The sequence below is a fragment of the Bos javanicus genome, chromosome 24 (assembly GCF_032452875.1).
Source record: "Bos javanicus breed banteng chromosome 24, ARS-OSU_banteng_1.0, whole genome shotgun sequence".
NCBI classification, from domain to species: Eukaryota; Metazoa; Chordata; class Mammalia; order Artiodactyla; family Bovidae; genus Bos; species Bos javanicus.
In genome coordinates, this window is record NC_083891.1 from 21,285,056 (window position 1) to 21,310,510 (window position 25,455).

Below are 25,455 nucleotides of genomic sequence, written 5' to 3' on the forward strand. Positions count from 1 at the left end.
ACTCTTATAAAATGTATTTGACTCTTTTATTAAAAAATACAAATGATCTTCTATTGGAGTGTCTAGTTCATTTACAGTTACTCTAATTACTCATATGGTTGGTTTAACCATTTTGTTCCTATTTTCTATTTGTCCCATCTGTTCTTTGTTTCTTGTTTCATGCTTTCTCTTGAATTAATCAAGCTCATTCTGGGTGTTCCATTTTGTCTCTTTTATTTGCTTTTTAGCTATACTTCTTGGCAGATAGTTAATTTAGTGCCTGTTCAAGGGGTTATAGTATGAAGCCTTGCTGCTGCTGCTGCTGCTAAGTCGCTTCAGTCGTGTCCGACTCTGTGCAACCCCATAGACGGCAGCCCACCAGGCTCCCCTGTCCCTGGGATTCTCCAGGCAAGAACACTGGAGTGGGTTGCCATTTCCTTCTCCAATGCATGAAAGTGAAAAGTGCAAATGAAGTTGCTCAGTCGTGTCTGACTCTTCTCGACCCCATGGACTGCAGCCTACCAGGCTCCCCAATCCATGGGATTTTCCAGGCAAGAGTACTGGAGTGGGGTGCCATTGCCTTCTCCGAGTATGAAGCCTTAAGTTATGACAATTGATCTTGAATTCAGTCATACCACTATACAAACAATATAAGAATCTTACAATTGTATTTAACTTTGTTTCTTATTTAGTGCTATTTTGGTTGTATATTTTACTTATATATTTGTTATAAACCCCTCCATACATTGTTACTGCTTTTACTTTAAATAGTCGTTAGTTTTCCAAAATCTTTCACTTTTGAAATAGTTACAGACTCACAGGAAGTTGCAGTAGTAGAATCCTGTGTATCCTTGACCCATATTCCTTCAGCGGTGACACATTACCTTTATGCGATATAGACACCAGGAAATTGATACTGGTACCGTACTGTTAACTTTGCCTAGTTCAGATTTTACCAGTTTTCAATAATGAGTTTGTATGTATGTGTATGTATGTTTCTATGCCGTTTTACCATACATATAGATTTGTATTACTATATAATCAAGGTATAAAGCTGCTCCATCAATACCGGGGAATTCCCTTCTGCTACCCCTTTCGTAGTCACGCTCCCCCTCTCCATTCTCTGTTGTCTGGCAACCAGTAATTTGTTCTCCATTTCTGTAGTATTGACATTTTAAGAATGTTGTATAAATGGGGTCATACAGTATGTAATCTTTTTCGTTTGGCTTTTTCCACTCAGAAGAATGCCTCTGAGAGCCATACAATATGCATCATATATCAGTAGTCTGCTCCTTTTTATTGCTGAATAGTATTTCATTTCACCATAGTTTGTTTCTCTATGTACACACTGAAGGACTTTTGGGCTGTTTCCATATTTTGGCTATTTTGAATAAAACTGTTATGAACATTCGTATACAGGTTTTTGTGTGGGCATAAATTTTCATTTCTCTGGAATAAATGTCCAAGTGTGTGAGTACTGGGTCAAATAATAAGAATATATTCAGTTTTATAAGAAATTGCCAAACTGTTTTCCAGATTGGTTGTCCCATTTCACATTCCCACTAGCCTTGTATGAGAGATTCAGTTTCTTCACAACCTCACAGCACTTATTATTTTTATTTTAGTCATCCTAATAGATTTGTCATGATGTTTCATTGTGGTTTTAATTTGCATTGCTCTAATGGCTAATGATGTTAAACAACTTTTTAATGTTTGTTTTCCATCCATAAATCTTTTCAGTGAAATTTTTGTTAATGTCTCTTGCTCATTTTTCTCATTGGATTGTTTACTTTACTACTTTTGGCTTTGTGAATTTTTTGTATGTTCTAGATACAAGTCCTTACATAGTTTGCAAATATTTCCTTCCAGTCTGGGTCTTGCCTTGTCATCCTCTTGTAGCTCAGTTGGTAGAGAATCCATCTGCAATGCAGGAGACCCTGGTTCAATTCCTGGCTCGGGAAGATCTCCTGGAGTAGGGGGATAGGCTATTCACTCTAGTATTCTTTGGTTTCCCTTGTGGCTCAGCTTGTAAAGAATCCACCTGCAATGTGGGAGACCTGGGTTTGATCCCTGGGTTGGGAAGATCCTCTGGAGAAGCGAAGACTACCCACTCCAGTATACCGACCTAGAGAATTCCATGGACTGTATGGTTCACGGGGTCGCAAAGAGTCAGAAACGACTGAGCAACTTTCACTTTTCATGGTCTTTTATAGAGCAAAAAAGTTTTTAATTTTGATGAAGTTTAATTTATTAATTTGTTCTTTTAGGAATTATACTTTTGATGTCATGACTAATCACTAGTGATGCTGAATTTAGCACTAGATTCCAAAGAGTTTCTCCTATGTTTTCTTCCAAAAATCTTGCAGTTTTACCTTTAAACCTATGGCTCATTATCAATAATTAGGTGTGAGGTTTTGATCAAGGTTTTTTGCTTTGTTTTGCCATTTGCTCCAGCACCATTTGCTGTCTAGACTATCCTTTCTCCATTGAATTGCATTTCGACTTGGGTCAGAAAATGATGGGCATGTTTGTACAAGTCTATTTCTGGGTTCTTTGTTCTGTGTCATCAATCTTTGTGTTCATTCCTCCAGCAGTACCACACTGTCTTCGTTACTGTAGCCATATAGTAAGTTTAAAAATTCCTCCCAGTGTATTCTTCTTGTCAAAACTGTTCTGGTTTTTCTAGGTCCTTTCCTTGTCCATACACATTTTAGAATAAGATTGTCTTCCTTTGTTTTTAAAAGAGAAACACTTAAAATAGTCTTTTATGTTTACCATATCTTTACCATTTCCAGGACTACTTCTTACAGGTCTAGGTCTTTATAGGATCATTTGCTTTTAGCATTTTTTTTTTTTTTTTACAGTGTAGTTCTGTTGGGATAAATTTTAGTTTTGTCTGAAAATGTCTGTGGGTTTCCCAGGTGGCTCAGTGGTAAAGAATCTGGCTGCTAATGCAGGAGGTGCAAGTTCAGTCCCTGAGTTGGGTAGATCCTCTGGAGGAGGAAGTGCCAACCCACTCCAGAATTCTTGCCTGGAAAATCCCATGGACAGAGGAGCCTGATGGGATACAGTTCATGGACTTACAAAGAGCTGGACATGACTTAGTGACTGAGCACACGCAGACACACAAATGTCTCTGATTTCTTTTCATTTTTGAAGGATATTTGAACTGGGTATAGTGTTCTAAATCAACTAATATTTTCTCTTAGCACTTTGACGATGTTCTACTGCCTGGTGGTTTCATAGCTTCTGATGAGAAGTTAGTCGTTATTGATATTGTTCCCCTGAATGTAATACGCCCCCCTCCCCACACTGACTGTTTTAAGATGTTTCTCTTTCTCTTTGGTTTTCTGAAGTTTGACTGTAATGTGCCTCATCCTGTTTGGGATTCATTTAGATTCTCATATGTAGATTGTCATATTTCATTCATTTTTGAAAAATTTCATTTATATCTCTAAATATATTTCCTCCCCATTCTGTCTTTTTCTGGGCCTCCATACATATATATTGGACTGATAGTGTCCCCAGATGTTCTTGCTTCTTATAATTATTATTGTCTCTATGTAGTTCATTTTGGATCCTTTGTATTGACCTATCTTTGGTTTCACTGGTCAGTTCTTCTTCTGTGTCCAGTCTTCAGCTAAACTCTCCAATGAATTCTTTATCAAGATATTGGATTTTCAAATTCTATAAAGAATTATTTGGTTCTTGTTAAGAGTTTTTCTTTCTCTTTTGGAATTTGCCATCTGTTCACCTATCTTATATATTTTTCTCTTAATTTGTTAACATTTTATAGTAGTTATTTTTAAGATCCTTATTTGGTAATATGAGTATCTGAGTCATTCATTTGTCTGCTTACTGTTTTCCCTCTTGATTATGGATCACATTTTCTAGTAATTTTTTCTGAATGCTGAACGTTGTAAATGAGCCATTGTAAAGACTCTGGGCTGTATTGTCTTTACCTGAAGATTGTTAAGTTTTATTCTGTCAAGCAGTTAAATTACTTGCAGAGTCAGATATTCTTGATCTTATAGCTGCTTGGTGTTAGAAAAATATATATCTATTCTTATTTTGGGAAAGAGTAGAGTAATTCCTCAGGACCAAGAAAGAATGCCTGTTTTAGGGTCTAGGAGCTCATATGGATGTAGTTGAAAAATGATGTAGACACAGGTTTCCGTGAATTTATTGAAAGAGAATCTCTTAAGATTCTAGTCTAATTCCAGTCATTTTAGGTATCAATATTCTAGATAGAGGTCTGAAATCTTGACCTGTTCTGAAACACATCTCTTTAGTCACTTCAAGTGATTCTCAACATAATTCTTAAATCTTTGTATCACAGGTCCTTATTACACATAAGAAAAGCTTGTATTACAAGCTATCTCATATAACAAATGAGAAAAGCTTGCAAATAAGTTATCCACAAAGATGTTTGTTGCACCATTATTTATAATACCAATAAAAGGAAAATTAACCCAAATGGCTGTCAGACATGATCAATTAAATGATTTAACCATAAATTCTATACCACAGAATGCTGTACAAATAATATATCTAGATTTAAGGGCAAAGGAAATGTGTCCATTCTATATTACATGAGAAAAGTTTACTAAACAGAGTATGTAATATGATCCATTGCCCATTAACAAAAATATTGGAATGTATAGAAAAAAGTATGCATATATACACATAGTTTTTAATTTTATTGTTTAAGTTAATTTATTTTAATTGGAGGATAATTACAATATTGTGATGTTTTGTCATATATTGACATGAATCAGCCATGGGTGCACATGTGTCCCCCCATCCTGAACACCCTTCCCACCTCCCTCCCCACCCCATCCCTCTGGGTTGTCCCATAGCACCAGCTCTGAGTGCCCTGCTTCATGCATCAAACTTGCACTGATCATCTATTTTACATATGGTAATATACATGTTGGAGAAGGCAATGGCACCCCACTCCAGTACTCTTGCCTGGAAAACCCCATGGACGGAGGAGCCTGGTAGGCTGCAACCATGGGGTCGAGAAGAGTCGGACACACCTGAGCAACTTGACTTTCACTTTTCACTTTCATGCGTTGGAGAAAGAAATGGCAACCCACTCCAGTGTTCTTGCCTGGAGAATCCCAGGGACGGGGGAGCCTGGTGGGCTGCCATCTATGGGGTTGCACAGAGTCGGACACGACTGAAGCGACTTAGCAGCAGCAATATACATGTTTCAATGCTGTTCTCTCAAATCATCCCACCCTTGCCTTCTCCCACAAAGTCCAAAAGTCTGTTCTTTACATCTGTGTCTTTTTTGCTGCCTTACATATAGGATTGTCATTACCATTTTTCTAAATTACATATATATGCATTAATACACTATTGGTCTTTCTCTTTCTGACTTACTTCACTCTGTATTTCATCCACCTCATTGGAACTGACTCAAATGTGTTCTCTTTTATAGTTGAGTAATATTCCATTGTGTATATGTAGCACTACTTCCTTATCCATTCGTCTACTGATGGACGTCTAGGTTGCTTCCATGTCCTGGCTATTGTAAACAGTGCTGCAATGAACATTGGGGTATGTGTATCTCTTTCAGTTCTGGTTTCCTCAGTGTGTATGCCCAGCAGTGGGATTGCTGGGTCGTATGACAGTTCTATTTCCAGTTTTTTAAGGAATCTCCATGCTGTTCTCCATAGTGGCTGTACCAATTTGCATTCCCACTAACAGTATATACACATATTTTTAAGAAAACATTATCTTAAGAAGTAAGACAATGAATTATTTTATCTTTGTTGTTGTCATTCAGTCGCTAAGTTGTGTCTGACGTTTGTGACCCCGTGGTCTGCAGCATGCAAGGCTTTCCTGTCCTTCATTATCTCCCAGAGTTTGCTCAAATTCAGGTCCGTTGAGTTGATGATGCCATCCAGCCATCTCATCCTCTGTTTGCCCCTTCTCCTGCCCTCAATCTTTCACAGCATTAGGGTCTTTTCAAATGAGTCAATTCTTTGTAACAGGTGGTCAAAGTATTGGAGCTTCAACTTCAGCATCGGTCTTTCCAATGAATATTCAGGACTGATTTCCTTTAGGATTGACTGGTTTGATTTCCTTTCTGTCCAAGGAACTCTCAGGAGTCTTCTCCTGCACCACAACTCGAAAGCATCAATTCTTTGTCACTCAGCCCTCTTTATGGTCCAAGTCTCACATCTGTACATGACTCCTGGAAAAACTATAGCTTTAACTATATGGAGCTTTGTTGGCAAAATGATGTTTCTGCTTTTTAATATGCTGTTTAGGTTCGTCATGGCTTTCCTTCCAAGGAGCAAGCATCGTTTAATTTCGTGGCTGCAGTCACCATCCGCAGTGATTTTAGAGCTGAAGAAAATAAAGACTGTCACTGTTTCCATTGTTTCTCCATCTATTTGCCATGAAGTGATGTGATCAGATGCCATGATCTTAGTTTTTGAATGTTAAGTTTTAAGCCAGCTTTTTCACACTCTTCTTTCACCATCATCAAGAGTCTCTTAATTCCTCTTTGCTTTCTGCCATTAGAATGGTATCATCTGTATATGTGAGGTTATTGATATTTCTTCCGGCAATCTTGATTCCATCTTGTGCTTCATCCAGCCCAGCATTTCGAATGATATAGTCTGTGTAGAAATTAAATAAACAGAGTGACAATATACAGCCTTGACGTACTCCTTTCCCAATTTTGAACCAGCCAGTTATTCCATGTCTGGTTCTAACTGTTGCTTCTTGACCTGTATACAGGTTTCTCAGGAGACAGGAAAGGTGATCTGGTATTCCAGTTTCTTTAAGAATTTTCCACATGACCAAAGGCTTTAGTGTAGTCAATGAAGCAGAAGTACATGTTTTTCTGGAACTCTTTTGCCTTTTCGATGATCCAATGGATGTGGGCAATTTGGTCTCTGATTCCTCTGCCTTTTCTAAATCCAGCTTGTACGTATGTAAGTTCTCAGTTCATGTACTGCTGAAGCTTAGCTTGAAGGATTTTGAGCATTACTTTGCTAGCATGTGAGATGAGTGCAATTGTACAATAGTTTGAACATTCTTTGGCATTGCCTTTTTGGGGGATTGGAATGAAAACTCGGAGAGGCAATGGCACCCCACTCCAGTACTCTTGCCTGGAAAACCCCATGGACGGAGGAGCCTGGTAGGCTGCAGTCCATAGGGTCTCGAAGAGTCAGACACGACTGAGCGACTTCACTTTCACTTTTCATTTTCCTGCATTGGAGAAGGAAATGGCAACCCACTCCAGTGTTCTTGCCTGGAGAATCCCAGGGACGGAGGAGCCTGGTGGACTGCCGTCTATGGGGTCGCACAGAGTCAGACACGACTGAGCGACTTCACTTTCACTTTTCATTTTCCTGCATTGGAGAAGGAAATGGCAACCCACTCAGTGTTCTTGCCTGGAGAATCCCAGGGACGGAGGAGCCTGGTGGACTGCCGTCTATGGGGTCGCACAGAGTCAGACACGACTGAAGCGACTTAGCAGCAGCAGCAGCAGCAGGAAAGAAAACTGACCTTTTCCAGTCCTGTGGCCATTGCTGAGTTTTCCAAATTTTCTGGCATATTGAGTGCAGCACGTTTACAGCATCATCTTTTAGGATTTGAAATAGCTCAGCCAGAATTCCGTGACCTCCACTAGCTTTGTTGTAGTAATGCTTCCTAAGGTCCACTTGACTTCACACTCCAGGATGTCTGGCTCTATTTAAAATTTTTAACTTTAAATTGTTAATATTTTCATTGAGGATCCCCAAGACCATACATTGTTTAATGATTCATTAATAGGATTCACAGAGCTCAGAAAAGCAGTTATATTCATGGTTACAGTTTATTACAGCAAAAGGATACATATTAAAGTCAGCCAAGCAAAAAAGTGCACAGGATGGAGTCCAGGAAAAACCAGGACAAGCTTCCAATTCTCACCCAGTGAAGTCACAAAGAAAGTGCTTAATTCTGCCAGAAACAAGATGTGACAATGCATGTGCAGTGTTACCAACCAGGGAAGCTCAGAACTGGGTAAGATCACTGAGTCTTGGTGTCGTGGGACACCAAGGCCCTGGGACACATAGGTATACAGACCCCACATCCCATAATCACACTGTTAGCATAAATGATCTGGTATGGCCCAAGGCTTTAGCCATATAAAGACACTCATATCAGGCAGGCTACTCCAGAGGCTCAACAGACAAACTCTAAGAACTGGGCCAAAGGCAAGTCCTGAAGAGCTTGAGAATATGTGGATTTGAGCAGCCCAAGTCTGCTAACTCCTTTTAAAAGATAATTAATTAATTACTTTGGCTGTGCTGGGATCTTTAGTTGCAGCATGTGGACTCAGCTATGGCATGTGGAATCTAGTTCTTTGCCCAGGGATTGAACTTGGGCCCTCTGCATTGGGATCTCAGAGTCTTAGCAGTTGGATCACCAGAAAAGTCCCCTGCTGAGTTAACTCATTATTGCATGATACTTATCTCGTTTTCAGTGTTTTGCAATAACCACACATTGCTTTTATCTTCACAAAGTAATTAATTCCATTCTGCAGAAAAGGAAATGCATCAGAAATGTTTGCTCCTGGCCTTCTAATATTGTTTGATGTCACCAAATTCAAACTCATCTGTAACAACCTTTTCAGCTGCCCAAAGTGGCATCTCAATAACTATAGATGAAACATATCATTATAAATAACTTTCCTTGCCAAGAATGATCCGAACTTTACAAATAGTCTCATGAATTTATGCCAGAGAAGACTAGGAGCCAACTCTCTTACTTCAGAGAAGTAAGAAAACCTTAGAAGAAAACCTTAGTCCACGGCACCAAATGCTTGGAAAATCACAAACAGCTACATAGGAAGGTGATTGAAAGAAGTATTTGTCTCCCTAGCTACTGGAAACTCATAATTTAGAACCATTTAGTTCTGGTGACTGTGTTGTGAATTTAGGGATCAAGGATTTCAGAAGCCTGGCTCACTGAGACTTCATTTGCAGACCATTTTGATCATGAACTCAGATTGGTCATGAGCAAAAATACTCTCTCATCCTTTGCAGTCATTGCCATGTTTTCCTGGCTAGCAAAGAATAGAATAGATGCTTACTGGAGGCAAAATTCTGTGCCAAGCACTTAGCTTACATTCAGCCTTCACAACAACTTTGTAGACTATGTGTTAATCATCCCCACTTTATAGAGAAGGAAACTGAGAATCTGTACAAGTCTCAGGACAAGGACAATGGGACAAAAATGAAAGAGAGTTCTTTTTGTTATGATATTCGTTGAAGAAATACCAGTAAAGTCACACATTTCGAAATTCTCACAACCCAGCAGGAGTGGCCACAGCATTTGGCAACTACCTCTTATATCCAACTGTCATGTTTCACCATCATGGAAAGGACAGAAGTATATCAATATTTTAGGATAAAATTTTTTCTATCTCAAATAGAGAAAAATGGCATAATCTAAAGAAAAGTCTTAAAAAAGAGAGAATAGTACTAAGAAATATTCTCTTAGTGCTTGACAAAGTGTGAAGTTGCCAGTGCTTCCTTAACATTTTGAATTTAAATCTGATTGTGAGCTAAGTTTCAAGGGGGTGACAAATTCTGAACAAGTCGATTGAAACTCAGTAAACAGTTGCTCCATCCTACTCCTCAGCAGTTAATTATAGCAAGAACCCTGCTTCCAGGGAAGTGTTGTTATAATAAATTATAATTAGTGGTTTGAAGCAGATACTTTTCCCTTAAAAAAAAATGTATGTACCAGAGTTAAGAACTTTGTTGGCACCGTACCTTTTGAGTTAGAAAAGAGTTATGGGAGAAAATTGGTTATTCTTTTGGCAGCCAAGAAAACCTGTCAGTCAAGACTCTGAGTCAAGAGCTCCAAATATTCAAAAAGGAGAGAATGAACCTGGTAGAATGTTCAGGTGTGGAAAGGCCCTGGGTGCCTTGGCAAATGTTCCGCCTTGCTTAATACCGAACGCTAATTGATGATCTCTGCTGATTGCTGTTGGTTTTAAAGCTGCCTTCAGATTAGGCTTTCTCTGCTGCAGAAAATGTGGCAGTTAAAAAGTGCTTTAATATCACTTAGAATGGGCCCAAGAGCACCATAGATGGCTCCATGAGCTCCAAAATAATGACAGATACGGGGCCGTGGAAAGAGCTCAAGGTGGGTAAATGGCTCCGCACACCAAGTTTTAAACAAAGGCTCAGAGCTCAGCAGAGGATAATTTGACAGCCAAGAGCTTCCTCCATGAGGCTCCTCTCTTACCTCCACGCAGGCCACCTTTGCTCCCTTCCTCTTGCCTTTCTTTCCCTTTGCTCTTGGAACTTCCTTCCACTGCTCTCCGGGAGCCCTGGGTTCTACTGTCACTGATGGAAACTTTCTGCAATGCCATCCCCGCAAAGAGCTTGGCCAAATCCGTTTATTTCTAGAGTGATGGGAAATAGGAGTAACCCAAGGGTGGGTAGGGGCTGGGTATTTTGTTGGCTCCCCCCTTCTCTCCCATTCTGCGCCCTCAAAGCACGGCTTCTGACCACTTCTATAGGGTGTATCAGCTGTTGTTGTTACAGCGACTTAGCAGTCACTAAGTTGTGTCCAACTCTTTGCAGCCCCTTGGACTGCAGCACGTGCATCAGGCCTCTTGGTCGCTCATGGTCTCCTGGAGTTTGCCCAAGTTCATGTCCATTGAGTTGATGATGCCATCCAACCATCTCATTCATTCTCTGTCTCTTCCTTCTCCTCCTGCCTTCAATCTTTCCCAGCATCAGAGTCCTTTCCTGTGAGTTTGCTCTTTCCACCAGGTGGCCAAAGTATTGGAGCTTCAGCGTCAGTCTTTCCAATGAATATTCAGTGTTGATTTCCTTTAGGATTGACTGATGTGATCTCCTTGCTGTCCAAGGGACTCTCAAGAGTCTTCTCCAGCTCCGTAGTTTCAAAGTATCAATTCTTTGACACTCAGCCTTCTTTATCGTCCAACTCTTACATCCATACATGACTACTGGAAAAATCGTAGCTTTGACCTTGTCAGCAAAGTGATGTTTCTGGTTTTTAATGCGCTGTCTAAGTTTGTCATATCTTTTCCTCCAAGGAACAAGCATCTTTTAATTTTGTGGCTACAGTCGCCATTTCAACAGTGCGTGAACTGTGAAGAGAATTCCAGAAAAACATCTATTTCTGCTTCATTGACTATGCTAAAGCCTTTGATTGTGTGGATCACAACAAACTGGAAAATTCTTAAAGAAATTGGAATACCAGATAACCTTTCCTGTCTCCTAAGAAACCAGTATAGAGGTCAAGAAGCAACAGTTACAACCAAACATGGAATAACCGGCTGGTTCCAAATAGGGAAAGGAGTATGTCAGGCTGTATATTGTCACCCTGCTTATTTAACTTATATGCAGAGTACATCATGAGAAACGCTGGGCTGGAAGAAGCATAAGCTGGAATCAGGATTGTGGGGAGAAATATCAATAACTTCAGATATGCAGATGACATCACCCTTATGGCAGAAAGTGAAGAACTAAAGAGCCTCTTGATGAAAGTGAAAGGAGAGTGAAAAAGTTGGCTTAAAGCTCAACATTCAGAAAGCTAAGATCATGGCATCTGGTCCCATCACTTCATGGCATATAGATGGAGAGACAGTGGAAACAGTGGCAGACTTTATTTTGGGGGGCTCTAAAATCACTGCAAATGGTGATTACAGCCATGAAATTAAAAGATGCTTGCCCCTTGGAAGAAAAGTTATGACCAACCTAGATAGCATATTAAAAAGCAGAGACATTACTTTGCCAATAAAGGTCTGTCTAGTCAAAACTGTGGTTTTTCCAGTAGTCATGTATGGATGTGAGAGTTGGACTATAAAGAAAGCTGAGCACCAAAGAATTGATGCTTTTGAACTGTGGTGTTGGAAAAGACTCTTGAGAGTCCCTTGGACAGCAAAAAGATCAACCAGTCAATCCTGAAGGAAATCAGTCCTGAATATTCATTGGAAGGACTGATGCTGAAGCTAAATCTCCAATACTTTGGCCACCTGATGGGAAGAATTGACTCATTGGAAAAAACCCTAATGCTGGGAAAGATTGAAGGCGGTAGGAGAAGGGGATGACAGAGGATGAGATGGTTGGATGGCATCACCGACTCAATGGGCATGAGTTTGAATAAACTCCAGGAGTTGGTGATGGACAGGGAGGCCTGGCATGCCGCAGTTCTTGGGGTTGCAAAGAGTCGGACATGACTGAGCTACTGAACTGAACAGTCACCATCTGCAGTGATTTTGGATCCCAAGAAAATAAAATCTGCCACTGTTTCCATTTTTTTGGCTCCATCCTTCCCTCCCATTCTGTGCCCTCAAAGTCTGACTTCTGATGACTTCTATAGGCTGTGTCTGCTGGGTGTTATCTTATTCCTTGGCTTCTGATGATATTGGTCAGTGGGTGGCACCAGCAGCAGATTAGAGGATGAGAAGGGAATGTGGTGGAGATATTTACTCTCTGTCCCTGCCACAGCCCAGCAGCTCGGCTCCCATCAAGCAGACCCTCTGCCATGGCTGCAGCTCTCACTGGGTTCTGTTAACAGCCCCCGCCCCTTGCCCTTTGAGGCTTGAGGATTTAATGCGTCTCCTCTATGTCCCTTGGTTCTTCTCTGTGCGTCTCAGTTCCCTTAACTCTCCTGGCTGTAAATAGTCCCTTCTTTAAATTCTCTTCATTTGGAGCAGCCATCAGCTGACAGGACCCTGACTCATGCCTGCACAACTTAGGGCCTTGCCGCAGACATGATTAAGGCAAGCATCAGGTACCTTACCTAGTGGGAGGCTCAGTGGTCGCCTGACCCTCCCACAGCCAGGTGCTGCCTCCCGCTGCCATGCTTAGGTTCCAGCGAGCCTTTCGTCCTGTAGCCTTCCCAGGTTCCAGCTTACATATGTCGTGGGGCCATGATCTTGGAAAGGTCGAAAGGAACAAACAATGGGGATAAAGAGAATCTTGCTACAGCCCTGTTTCTTTCTTAGTCTGCTAAACTTCTGGACTGTAAGTGTTACCCACCAGACCTTGGTTTTCTTGCCTCCTTTTCAATCCCTGTCTCTGTTCCATTTATTACCTTCAGAATTGCTCTACCGAAACTCATTTTTTTTAAAGTCACCAAGTTCCAGGTCACAAAGTCCAGGTAACACAGTCTCCTTAAGGCTGGTCTTTACTCTCCCTCCCTAAACTCTGGATACATTGTGTACTGAATTCCTGATCCCTGGCTTTGTGTGTGTGCGTGCGCGTGAGGATGTGCATATGTGTTGTGGAAGTAAAGGTGTGTGTATTTCTGTATTGTTCTATATCATCTAGTGGTCCATGGCCTCTCTGCTCAATTTTGACTGACTTTGGGGGCACAATGAAGCCCCAATACTGTTCCTTATATATAATAGGACCTTATGAAATGTTGGATCCTGGGGGGCTATGGTCCATAGGGTCCTGAAGAGTCAGACATGACTGGGCGACTACATATGCATGCACACAATGAAATGTTAGTTGACCTCTGTGTCAGGCAGAATAATGCCCCCCCAAAGATGTGCACTTTCTCACCCCAGGAAGCTGTGACTATGCTCTGTTGTATGGCAAGGATAATAAGGTTGATGGAATTAAGGCTGCTAATTTGCTGACCTTAAAATGGGAGAGTATTATGAATTATCCTAGTGGGCCTAATATAATCACAAACGTGCTTAAAAGTGGGAGAGAGTGGCAGAAGGTGAGAGTGATGTGATGTAAGAAGGATTCAACCTCCTTTACTGACTTTGAAGGTGAAGGAAGGGGGCACAAGCCAGTGAGTGAGGGTAACTTCCAGAAGCTGGAAAGAACAAGGAAATGGATTCCCCTCTAGAGTCTTCAGAAAGGAATATAGTCCTGCTGACACCTTGATTTTGACCCACTGAGAGCTGTGTTAGACTTCAAATTCTCATAATTGTAAAATAATACATTTGGGGACCTCCCTGGTGGTCCAGTGGCTAAAAGGCTGAGCTTCCCATACAGGGAGCCTGGATCCAATCCCTGGTCAGGGATCTAGATCCCACAGGCCACAACTAAAGACCCTGCAGGCCTCAACTAAAACCTGGAGCAGCTAAATAAATAAATAAAAATTTTATTTTTAAAAAGAAGATAATACATTTGTATTGTTTTAAGCCACTAAAACTGTGATAATTTGTTACAGCAAAAACAGAAAATAATACAAGCTCCATGCAGAACTATGCACAGGACAGGAACTGGCAACAAGGACCAGAATGAACCAACCATGGGCTTGAGTCAGGGTGGGCTGTCACGTGTGCAGCGGCGGGACTCAGCTCAGCCTGGGGTTTTGGCCAGAAATGCAATGGGTTGGGGGTCCTTAGACACTCACAGGGCAGGAGTTTAAGTCCCTCACCCAAACTTTCGTCAGCCTGAAGGGAGCGTCATGGTGGGTGAAATGTGGTTGTATGTCCATGCGTGGGGCCTGGGTGAGTGTATGGGGTGGATATGCTGAGAGGGCTCTTCCTTGGAAAGACTCCCACACCCATCGTACCTGTAAGGACACCTGCCTCGCTAGCCTCATGGGACATGTCACCCCTCGTCACAGGCCTCTCCTCTGCTAAGGCACAATGGGTGTATAGCTTAAAGCCACCACTTTACATACTCTCCATGACTCTGGTGTGATATTGATAGCTTCAGTGAATGATGCTGGACTTGTGATCTCCAAAGAAGATTTAGCTTCGGGGCCAGGGATCAGGCTTGATCACTACTGAAGAGCTTTTGTGTAGCAGAGTTTTATTAAAGTGTGAAAAGAGACAGAGAAAGCTTCTGACACAGACATCAGAAGGGGGACGGAGAGTGCCCCCCTTGCTAGTTTTAGCAAACTGCTTTATGTCTGTCAGAAAGCTATTAATCAGATGAGACACCTCGAGGCTGCGAGGTTTCACCAGGCCCCTCTTCCACAATATGCATTTTTGAGATAGGATGGCATGAGGTGTGTCATAAACAATCATAAAATAATTGATATGAATACTGGTTTGTTGAGCTATTATAACCCCAAGGTTTGAGAAAAGAAAAAAAGTTAGTCTTAGATGGAACCATTTTGAAGAAAGGCAAATTCCAAAGCAAATGCATAGTTTTATTAACATAGTTTAAGAAAAAAATATTTCAATAGAGAGTTTGTTCCCTCCTGCCTGTTTAAGGGAGAGATAAAAAAATGTCTGTCACTTGCAGCCTATTTTCTCTGTTTGGAGACCCCTGGCCTTCCTGCCTGTTACCCTCTCATTATGATGTAGGGAAAGGAACTGGGCCACAGACTCTCTTTCCCAATAACCTGAGCTAAAAAAAAAACCAGGGTTTGGGTAGGGGGCCATGGAGGAGGTGAGGCCATGGCAGGCTTCACCGTGCAAGCCAAAGAGGGAGTTGCGGGTGGGGATGGTCGATAACGGACGGAGGGAAGAGGAGAGACTGAGGCCCACAGGGGAGTAGCAGAGAACACAGCTCCTCTGCTTCCTCAGGACCTGACGGCTCCCACCTCTATTGCCTGCGATGCCCAGATGTGCCTCAGTGTTTGCTCTAAAGTTCCTGTAGGAAAACTATATGCCAGCTATACTCTAAATAGCCTGTGCTTTAACAGACCAGTCTTGTGTAGCTGTTGGAGCTTTACAATAAAAGCAAGTCTGAGATGGTTGGATGGCATCACCAATTCAATGAACATGAGTTTGAGCAAACTCCTGGAGATGGTGAAGGACAGAGGAGCCTGGCATGCTGTAGTCCATGGGGTCACAAAGAGTTGGACATGACTGAGTGTCTAAGCAACAACCACTAAAGTATGTGTGGGCCCCTAAAGTTGACAGCATACCGTATTTGGGACCTAGAGACCAATAGCAGCCATAAGATGTTTGGAGACAGAATAGAGGAAGTGGAGGAGGAATGGGGAAGAAGTTCCCCTACTCTGATCCCTTTTACAACCTTTTGTCCACAGTTTCCAGAATGAGAACTGGGTGTCCGCTGTCCTTACCCCTTGGATTTAGTAGTTCCACAAAGTCTGATGTCTGAAGGACATGGTATAATATCATGGGGTTATGCCTGCCTGGGTCTGAATTCCAAATCTTTAAACCATGAGATGTGGAATCTTGAGCCAAGCTACTTAGCTTCTAGCATAATTTTAATTTCTTCATTTGTAAATGGGCAAAAGAATAGCATCTATCCATAGTGTTGCTGTGAATGAAAAGTGGATTAATCCATATAAATGATTGGTCACAGCAGTTGCTATATAGGATGTGATCAGTGTCATAGGTTGATTTGTGTCCCCCAAAGATATATGTAAGTCCTAACCCCCGGTACCTGTGAGGGTGACCTTATGGGGAAATAGGGTCTTTGCAAATTTTCAGAATCTTAAGGGAAGACCATCCTGAATTTAGAGTGGACTCGATGTCCAATGACCAGTGTCCTCAGAAGAGAAAGGAAAAGGAGATGAGGGACAAAAACATTAAGATTTTAGAGATACGGGGAAGAAGGTCACATGAAGAAGGCAGAGATTGAACTGATGTGGCCTCAGCCGGAGTCTGCCAGAGGCCGTCAGAAGCTGGAAGAGACAAGGACGGATTTTCCTCGAGAGCCTTTGTGACCCTGTGACCCTGCTGTTATTTACCTTGACTTTGGACTTCTTACGTCCGTAACTAAGGGAATGAATTTCTGTTGTTTTGAGCTACCTGGTTTGCGGTAATTTGTTACAGCAACCCTAGGAAAGTAATGCAATCAGTGTGTTTTCTTTTGCTGTTTTAAAGGGCAGCCGTGTCCGCACAGTGGATGAAGGATAGGGGTGTTCACTTGCAGTTCGTAGCAGTGTCTTGATTTCCTGACGCCCTGTGTTCATTTACAAGAGAAGGATGACAGGCAGGATGGACAAATTCACAGAGTTGGTCTTCCTTCTTTTTTATTGTTAATATATATATTTTTTCTAGCTTTATTGAGATATAATTGACACATCACTTGCAGAAGTTTAAGGTATACAGAATAATGGTTTGACTTACATGTATTGTGAAATGATGACCTAAATAAATTTAGTTAGCATCCATCATCTCATAAAGATACAATAAAAAGAGAAAGCACATAAAATTTTTTTCCTTGTGTTGAAATCTCCAGGGATTTATTTTCTTAACTTTTGTATATATCACAGCAGTGTTAACTGTGTCATCATGCTATACATTATTTGTCTGTATTTATTTATCTGGAGGTTTATCTTACTTTGATTCTTGTCTTAATTTGATTCCTTGAAGAAGGAAAATACCATAGAAAGTATTTTGACAATGGTAGAGTAGGTTGTGGAGGAGGAAATGGCAACCCACTCTAGTATTCTTGCCTGGAGAATCCCAGGGACAGAGGAGCCTGGCGGGCTACAGTCCCTGGGGTCGCAAAGAGTCAGACAGGACTGAGCGACTGAGCATGCACAGAGTAGGTTGATGCACCCAGCACTTCCTCTGAGGCCAAACTTGAAGACTGGACAGAATAGCAGAGACATTTATTTGAAGGTAGAACCTGGAGCTCAGTAGACTAACTAACCAGAAGGAATAAAAAGGGAATTCAGATTCTGTCAGAAAAAAGATTCTGCTAAACTCCAAGACTTTGGCATTAACTACATCCTGGGAGTAAGAATAAAAAAGAAATAGATCAGTCAGCACATCAGCTGAAACCATGTCAAGTTCTCTTAATCTCTTTTTGGATTAAGATGATCTGGAATTGAGAGCGCCTCTTAACTCCCTACCAGGAGCAAAAGTAAATCCTCTTTAAGCACATGTCTAGTGCTTAAAAATAATTACTAGGATACAAGAAATAAGACGATATGACCGAAAATAAAAGAAGCAGTGGACAGTAGAAACAGGCCCACAGGAGATTCAGATAGTTAATAGATCAGATCTGGGGTTTAAAATAACTCTTCAAGGAGTTAGAAGATGATATTGAGAATTCTAGGTAACCCAAGAAAAATGGCAGGTGCATAAATCCAAATCACTGCATATATCCTCCAAAAAAGTATGCAGATCAATAAGAAGAACAAGTAAAACCGCATGTAACAGATACTTTTAGGAAGTAAGCAGTGGACAGAAAAACAACAAACTTCAAATAATCTGTCAGTATAAAAATCAACCCTAAATTCTGCCAGAGCCATCTCCCTAGGTTGTACCACAATCCTCTGTGGGAAGTGGTTTGGGAGAATATTTAATAATGGGTCATTGAAGACAGGCAGAAAAACGATCAAGAAAATGAAAATAAGATACCCAAGATGTAAAGGGGATCATGGAGAAAGTGGTTGAAATAGAAGACAGGCAAAGCAAATCTAATGTTCAAACTGTAATCCAAGATAATATTTTAGGGGAAAAAAGGCCTGAATCTACATGTTGATAAATCCCACTGGGGACTTGGAAAATTCACCCAGAATGGTAGATTCCAAGAAATAACAGTGAACTATCAGACTTCAAAGATAAAAAAAATAAATCCTCAGTGTCTCGAAGCAAAAAGAATTTCAAGGGCAAGAGAGTTAGACTAGCATCAGACTTCTCAAGAGCAACATACAAAGCAAAGCAAAAAAAGGAAGGCACTTATAAGAAATTCAAGGAAAGAAAAATGTTAACCAAAAATTTTGTATCTTGCCAAGCTTTCTTTTAAGTATCAAGGTTATAGAAGAAGAGTTTAAAATGTTCAAGAACTCAGAGAATTCTATGTTCAACGAACCCTTGCTGAATAAGAATGAGCTATAAAGGGATCAGTGGCAACTCACTCTACTATTCTTGCCTGGAAAATCCCATGGATGGAGAAGTTTGGCAGGCTACAGTCCATGAGGTTACAAAGAGTCGGACACAACTGAGTGACGGAGCACGTAAAGGGATCGAGTATATAAAGATGAAAACAAAACCATGCACTTATTAGAAGAAAGTACAGGTATTTATAACCTGGATATAGGGAAAGACTTTCTAACTGTCACTTAAAATATAGTATAATAAAAGAAATGATTGATTTATTTAACTACATTTATGGATGTGAGAGTTGGACTGTGAAGAAAGCTGAGCGTCAAAGAATTGATGCTTTTGAACTGTGGTGTTGGAGAAGACTCTTGAGAGTCCCTTGGACTGTAAGGAAGTCCAACCAGTCCATTCTGAAGGAGATCAGCCCTGCGTGTTCTTTGGAAGGAATGATGCTAAAGCTGAAACTCCAGTACTTTGGACACCTCATGTGAAGAGTTGACTCATTGGAAAAGACTTTGATGCTGGGAGGGATACGGGGCAGGAGGAGAAGGAGATGACAGAGGATGAGATGGCTGGATGGCATCACTGACTCGATGAATGTGAGTCTGGGTGAACTCCGGGAGTTGGTGATGGACAGGGAGGCCTGGCGTGCTGCGATTCATGGGGTCGCAAAGAGTCTGACACGACTGAGTGACTGAACTGAACTGAACTGAAAAAGAAAAAACAAGCTTTGCATGGTATAAACACAAAAAAACCTATAAGTAAACAATGAGTTACAAAGTGGGAGAAAATATTTGCAACATTTATTACAGATAAAGAGTTAGTCAAAGAAGTCAATAGAAAAATAGACTAAACGTATAAACAGACAATTCACACACAAAAAACATATTCAAAATCACTCATAATTAGAGGAATGCAAAACTACTATGAGTTACTATTTTATTGGCAAATACTATCAGATTGGCAAAAATTAAAAAATATAAAAACATACTGCTTGTAATGATGTGGACAAAGAGGAACTCTTATACATTACTAGTGTGAGTGCAAAAGCATGCACCTTTATAAAGGGGAATTTTGCATATCTTACAAAACTACACATGAGTTTGCTTTGTATCCAGCAGTCTCACTCTGTAAATTTACCCTAAATATACACATTCAATAATTTGAAAATGTGTATGTAAAATACTATATATTTTAGCATTGTTTGTGATTATAAATGTTGGAAATAACTTGTATATCCATGTAGAGAAGATTGGTTGCATAAATATAGGACATCCACACAATGGAATAAAGTACAGCTGAGAGAAAGAGGGAGAGAAACAGAATATCTTCAAAGAAATGGGAGTCTGAATTGCCTCAGGATTTCCAAAGACAACTTGGATGCTTAACTCAGTAAAACCGAATTCTGAAAGAAAATAATACTAGATCTAATTTTATCTCTAGCCAAGCTAATATTTTAAGTTTTGAGAACAAAAATAGAGACATAGTTTAACATATAAGAAATACCCTTAGGCACTTCCCTGGTGGTACGGTAGATAAGAATCTGCTTGCCAATGCAGGGGACATGCGCTTGATCCCTGGTCTGGGAAGATTCTACATGCCATGGAGCACCTAGCCCATGCACCCCAACTACTGAGTCCATGCACCTAGATCTTGTGAAACAAGAGAAGCCACCACAGTGAGAAGCCCCAGCACCATAATGTAGAGTAGTCCCCACTCTCCGAAACAGAGAAAGCCCACACACAGTAACCAAGACTCAGAACAGCCATATGTAAATAAAATTTGAAAAGAAATACCCTAAAACTATCTCAGAAAGAAATACTAAAGTTATTTTTTCAGCAAAATAAAGAAGTTTAAAAAAATCCAAAAGAGCCAGGAAATAGAAGCAAAGGAGCCAATGAAACTTTTTTTTTTTCATTTAAAAAAAAAGTTAATGATGCATAGTTGACCTGCAATGTTGTGTTAATTTTTACTATACAGCGGCTGCTGCTGCTACTAAGTCGCTTCAGTCGTGTCGGACCCTGTGCGACCCCATAGATGCCAGCCCACTAGGCTCCCCACCCCGTCCCCGGGATTCTCCAGGCAAGAACACTCGAGTGGGTTGCCATTTCCTTCTCCAATGCATGAAAGAGAAAGTGAAAGTGAAGTCGCTTGGTCGTGTCTGACTTCTAGCGACCCCATGGACTGCAGCCCACCAGGCTCCTCCGTCCATGGGATTTTCCAGGCAAGAGTACTGGAGCGGGGTGCCATTACTATACAGCAAAGTGATTCAACTATATGTAAATATATATATATATACATATATATATACACGTGCATTCTTTTCTATTCTGGTTTATCACAGGATATTGAATGTCCTATGCGGTAGGACCTTGCTGTTTATTTATCCTATATATACTAGTTTGCATCTGCTAATTTCAAGCTCTCAATCCTTCCCTCCCCTACTTCTCTCCCTCTTGGCAACCACAAGTTTGTTCTGTATGTCTGTGAGTCTATTTCTCTTTTGCAGATATTTGCTTGTATTTTAGATTCTACATGTAAGTGGTATCATATGTTATTTTTATTTCTCTGTCTAACTTCACTTTAGTATGATAATCTCTAGTTGAGTTACATCCATGTTGCAGATAGCATTATTTCATTCTTTTTTATGACTAATATTGCATTGTGTGTATGTATATATATATACACACAGACACTACATCTTCTTTGTCCATTTAACTGTTGATAGACATTTCGGTTGCTTCCATACTTGGCTGTCATAAGTAGTGCTGCTGTGAAAATAGGGGGCTGCATGTATCTTTTTAAATTATAGTTTTGTCTAAGTATATGCCCAAGAGTGGGATTGCTGGATCATATGGCAACTCTATTTTTAGTTTTTGAAGAACTTCCATACTGTTTTCCACGGTGACTGCATCAATTTACATCGCAACCCACAGTGTAGGAGGGTTCCCTTTCCTCCACACCCTCTCCAGTATTTGTTATTTGTAGGTTTTTTTTTTTTTTTGAGATCACTTATACTTTATTAGAATTAGGAAAGAGTTTTATTTTGGGAACTTTTTTTTGCCATTTTGTGTAGTATTTTTTTTTTTTTTGGTTTCTATAGAGTTTTTTTTTATTATTTTTTAATTGAAGGATAATTGCTTTACCAAATTTTATTGTTTTCTGTCAAACCTCAACATGAATCAGCCATAGGCATACATATATCCCCTCCCTTTTGAACCTCCTTCCCACCCTACTCCCCATCCCACCCCTCTAGGTTGATACAGAGACCCTGTTTGAGTTTCCTTAGCCAGACAGCAAATTCCCATTGGCTATCTATTTTACATACGGTAATATAAATTTCCATGTTACTCTTTCCATACATCTCACCCTCTCCTCCCCTCTTCCCATGTCCATAAATCTATTCTCTATGTCTGTTTCTCCACTGCTGCCCTATAAATAAATTCTTCAGTACCATTTTTCTAGATTCCATATATATGCATTAGAATACAATATTTATCTTTCTCTTTCTGATTTACTTCACTCTGTGTAATAGGCTCCAGGTTCATCCACCTCATTAGAACTGACTTAAATGCATTCCTTTTTATGGTTGAGTAATATTCCATTGTGTATATGTACCACAACTTCTTTATCCATTCATCTGTCAATGGACATCTAGGTTGGTTCCATGTTCTAGCTACTGTAAATAGTGGTGCAATGAACAACAGGATACATGTGTCTTCTTCAATTTTGATTTCCTTAGGGTATACGCCTAGGATTGGGATTGCTGGGTCATATGGTGGTTTTATTCCTAGTTTTTTAAGGAATCTCCATACCATATTCCATGGTGGCTGTATCAATTTACATTCCCACCAACAGTGCAAGAGCGTTCACTTTTCTTCACACCCTCTCCAGCATTTATTGTTTATAGACACTTTGACGATGGCCATTCTGACTGGTGTGACGTGATATCTCATTGTAGTTTTGATTTGCATTTCTCTAATAATGAGTGATGGAGAAGGCAATGGCACCCCACTCCAGTACTCTTGCCTGGAAAATCCCACGGACAGAGGAGCCTGGTGGGCTACAGTCCATGGGGTCGCTAAGAGTCGGACACGACTGAGTGACTTCACTTTCACTTACTTTCACACACTGGAGAAGGAAATGGCAACCCACTCCAGTGTTCTTGCCTGGAGAATCCCAGGGATGGGGGAGCCTGGTGGGCTGCCGTCTATGGAGTCGCACAGAGTCAGACACGACTGAAGCGAGTTAGCAGCAATAATGAGTGATGTTGAGCATCTTTTCATGTGTTTGTTAGCATCTGTATGTCTTTAGAGAAATCTCTGTTAAGTCTTTTTCCCACTTTTTGATTGGGTTGTTTGTTTTTCCGGTATTGAGTTATATGAGCTGCTTATATATTTAGGAAATTAATCCGTTAACAGTTGTTTCATTTGCTATTATTTTCTCCCATTCTGAAGGTTTTCACCTTGCTTATAGTTTCCTTTGCTGTGCAAAAGCTTTTAAGTTTAATCAGGTCCCACTTGTTTACTTTTGTTTTTATTTCCAGTACTCTAGGAGGTGGGTCATAGAGGATCTTGCTTTGGTTTATGTCTTCGAGTGTTCTGCTATGTTTTCCTCTAAGAGTTTTATAGTTTCTGGTCTTACATTTAGGTCTTTAATCCACTTTGGGTTTATCTTTGTGTATGGTGTTAGGAAGTGTTCTAATTTCATCCTTTTACATGGAGCTTTCCAGTTTTCCCAGCACCATTTATTGAAAAGGTTGTCTTTGCCCCATTGTGTATTTTTGCCTCCTTTGTCAAAAATAAGGTACCCATAGGTGAATGGGTTTATTTCTGGGCTTTCTGTCTTGTTCCATTTGTCTATATTTCTGTTTTTGTGTCAGTACCATACTGTCTTTATGACTGTAGCTTTGTAGTATAATCTGAAGTCAGGCAGGTTGATTCCTCCAGCTCCATTCTTCTTTCTCAAGACTGCTCTGGCTATTTTGGGTCTTTTCTATTTCCATATGAATTGTGAAAGTTAGTTCTGTGAAAACTAGATGCCATTGGTAATTTTATAGGGAGTGCATTGAATCTGTAGATTGCATTTGGTAGTATAGTCATTTTCACAGTAGTATAGTCATTTTCACAATATTGATTCTTCCTACCCAGGGACATGGAATATCTCCCCATATGTTTATGTCATCTTTTATTTCTTTCATTAGTGTCTTATAATTTTCTGTGTACTGTTCTTTTGTCTCCTTGGGTAAGTTTGTTCCTGGATATTTAATTCTTTTTGTTGCAATGGTGGATGGGATTGATTCCTTAATTTCTCTTTCTGATTTTTCATTGTTAGTATATAAAAGTGCAAGTGATTTCTATGTATTGATTTTGTATCCTGCAACTTTGCTAAATTCACTGATTAGCTCTAGTAATTTTCTGATATTATCTTTAGGGTTTTCTATGTACAGTACCATGTCATCTGCAAACAGTGAGAGCTTTACTCTTCTTTTCTGATCTGGATTCCTTTTATTTCTTTTTCTTCTCTGATTGCTGTAGCTAGGACTTCCAGAACTATGTTGAAAAATAGTGGTGAAAGTGGACACCCTTGTCTTGTTCCTGATCTTAGGGGAACTGCTTTCAGTTTTTCATCATTGAAAATAGTGTTTGCTGTAGGTTTATCATATATGGCCTTTACTTTGTTGAGGTAGGTTCCTTCTATCCCCATTTTTTGAATAGTTTTAATCATAAATGGGTGCTGAATTTTGTCAAAGGCTTTTTCTGCATCTATTGAGATTATCATATGGTTTTTATCTTTCAATGTGTTAATATGGTGTATCACATTGATTGACTTCCACATATTGAAGAATCCTTGCATCCCTGGAATAAACCCAACTTGATCATGGTGTATGAGCTTTTTGATGTGTTGCTGAATTCTGTTTGCTAAAATTTTGTTGAGGATTTTTGCATCTATGTTCATCAGTGATATTGGCCTGTAGTTTTCTTTTCTGTCTTATCTTTGTCTGGTTTTGGTATCAGGGTGATGGTGGCCTTGTAGAATCAGTTTGGAAGTGTTCCTTCCTTGGCAGTTTTTTTGAGAGCATTTTAGAAGGATAGGCATTAGCTCTTCTCTAAATGTTTGATAGAATTCTCCTGGGAAGCCATCTGACCCTAGGCTTTTGTTTTCTGGGAGATTTTTGATCACAGCTTCAATTTCAGTGCTTATAATTGGGTTGTTCATAATTTCTATTTCTTCCTGGTTCAGTCTAGGAAGATTGGAAGGTTGAACTTTGCTAAGAATCTCTCCATTTCTTCCAGATTATCCATTTTATTGCCATATAGTTGTTCATTCTCTTAGAATCCTCTGTATTTCTGCACTGTCTGTTGTAACCTCTCCTTTTTCATTTCTAATTTTGCTGATTTTGATTCTTCTCTCTTTGTTTCTTGATGAGTCTGGCTAAAGGTTTGTCACTTTTCTTTATCCTCTTAAAGAACCAGCTTTTAGTTTTATTAATCTTAACTATTGTTTCTTTCATTTCTTTTTCATTTATTTCTACTCTGATCTTTATGATTTCTTTCCTTCTACTAATTTTGGGTTTTGTTTTTTTTTTTTTAGTTCTTCTTTTTCCAGTTGTTTTAGGTATAAATTTAGGTTGTATATTTGATGTTTCTCTTGTTTCTTGAGGTAGGATTTTATTGCTGTAAACTTCCGTCTTAGAACTGCTTTTGCTGCATCCCATGGGTTTTGAGTTGTCATGTTTTCGTATGTAGTTTTTT

The 25,455-nt window shown here is 40.0% G+C and overlaps 2 long non-coding RNA genes across 2 annotated transcripts in view; one reads left to right on the forward strand and one right to left on the reverse strand.

The window, feature by feature from the left end:
- Positions 1–25,455, reverse strand: part of LOC133237507 (uncharacterized) — a 498,424-nt gene that overhangs the window by 89,088 nt on the left and 383,881 nt on the right. The window lies entirely within an intron of this gene.
- Positions 1–25,455, forward strand: part of LOC133237501 (uncharacterized) — a 60,089-nt gene that overhangs the window by 5,252 nt on the left and 29,382 nt on the right. The window lies entirely within an intron of this gene.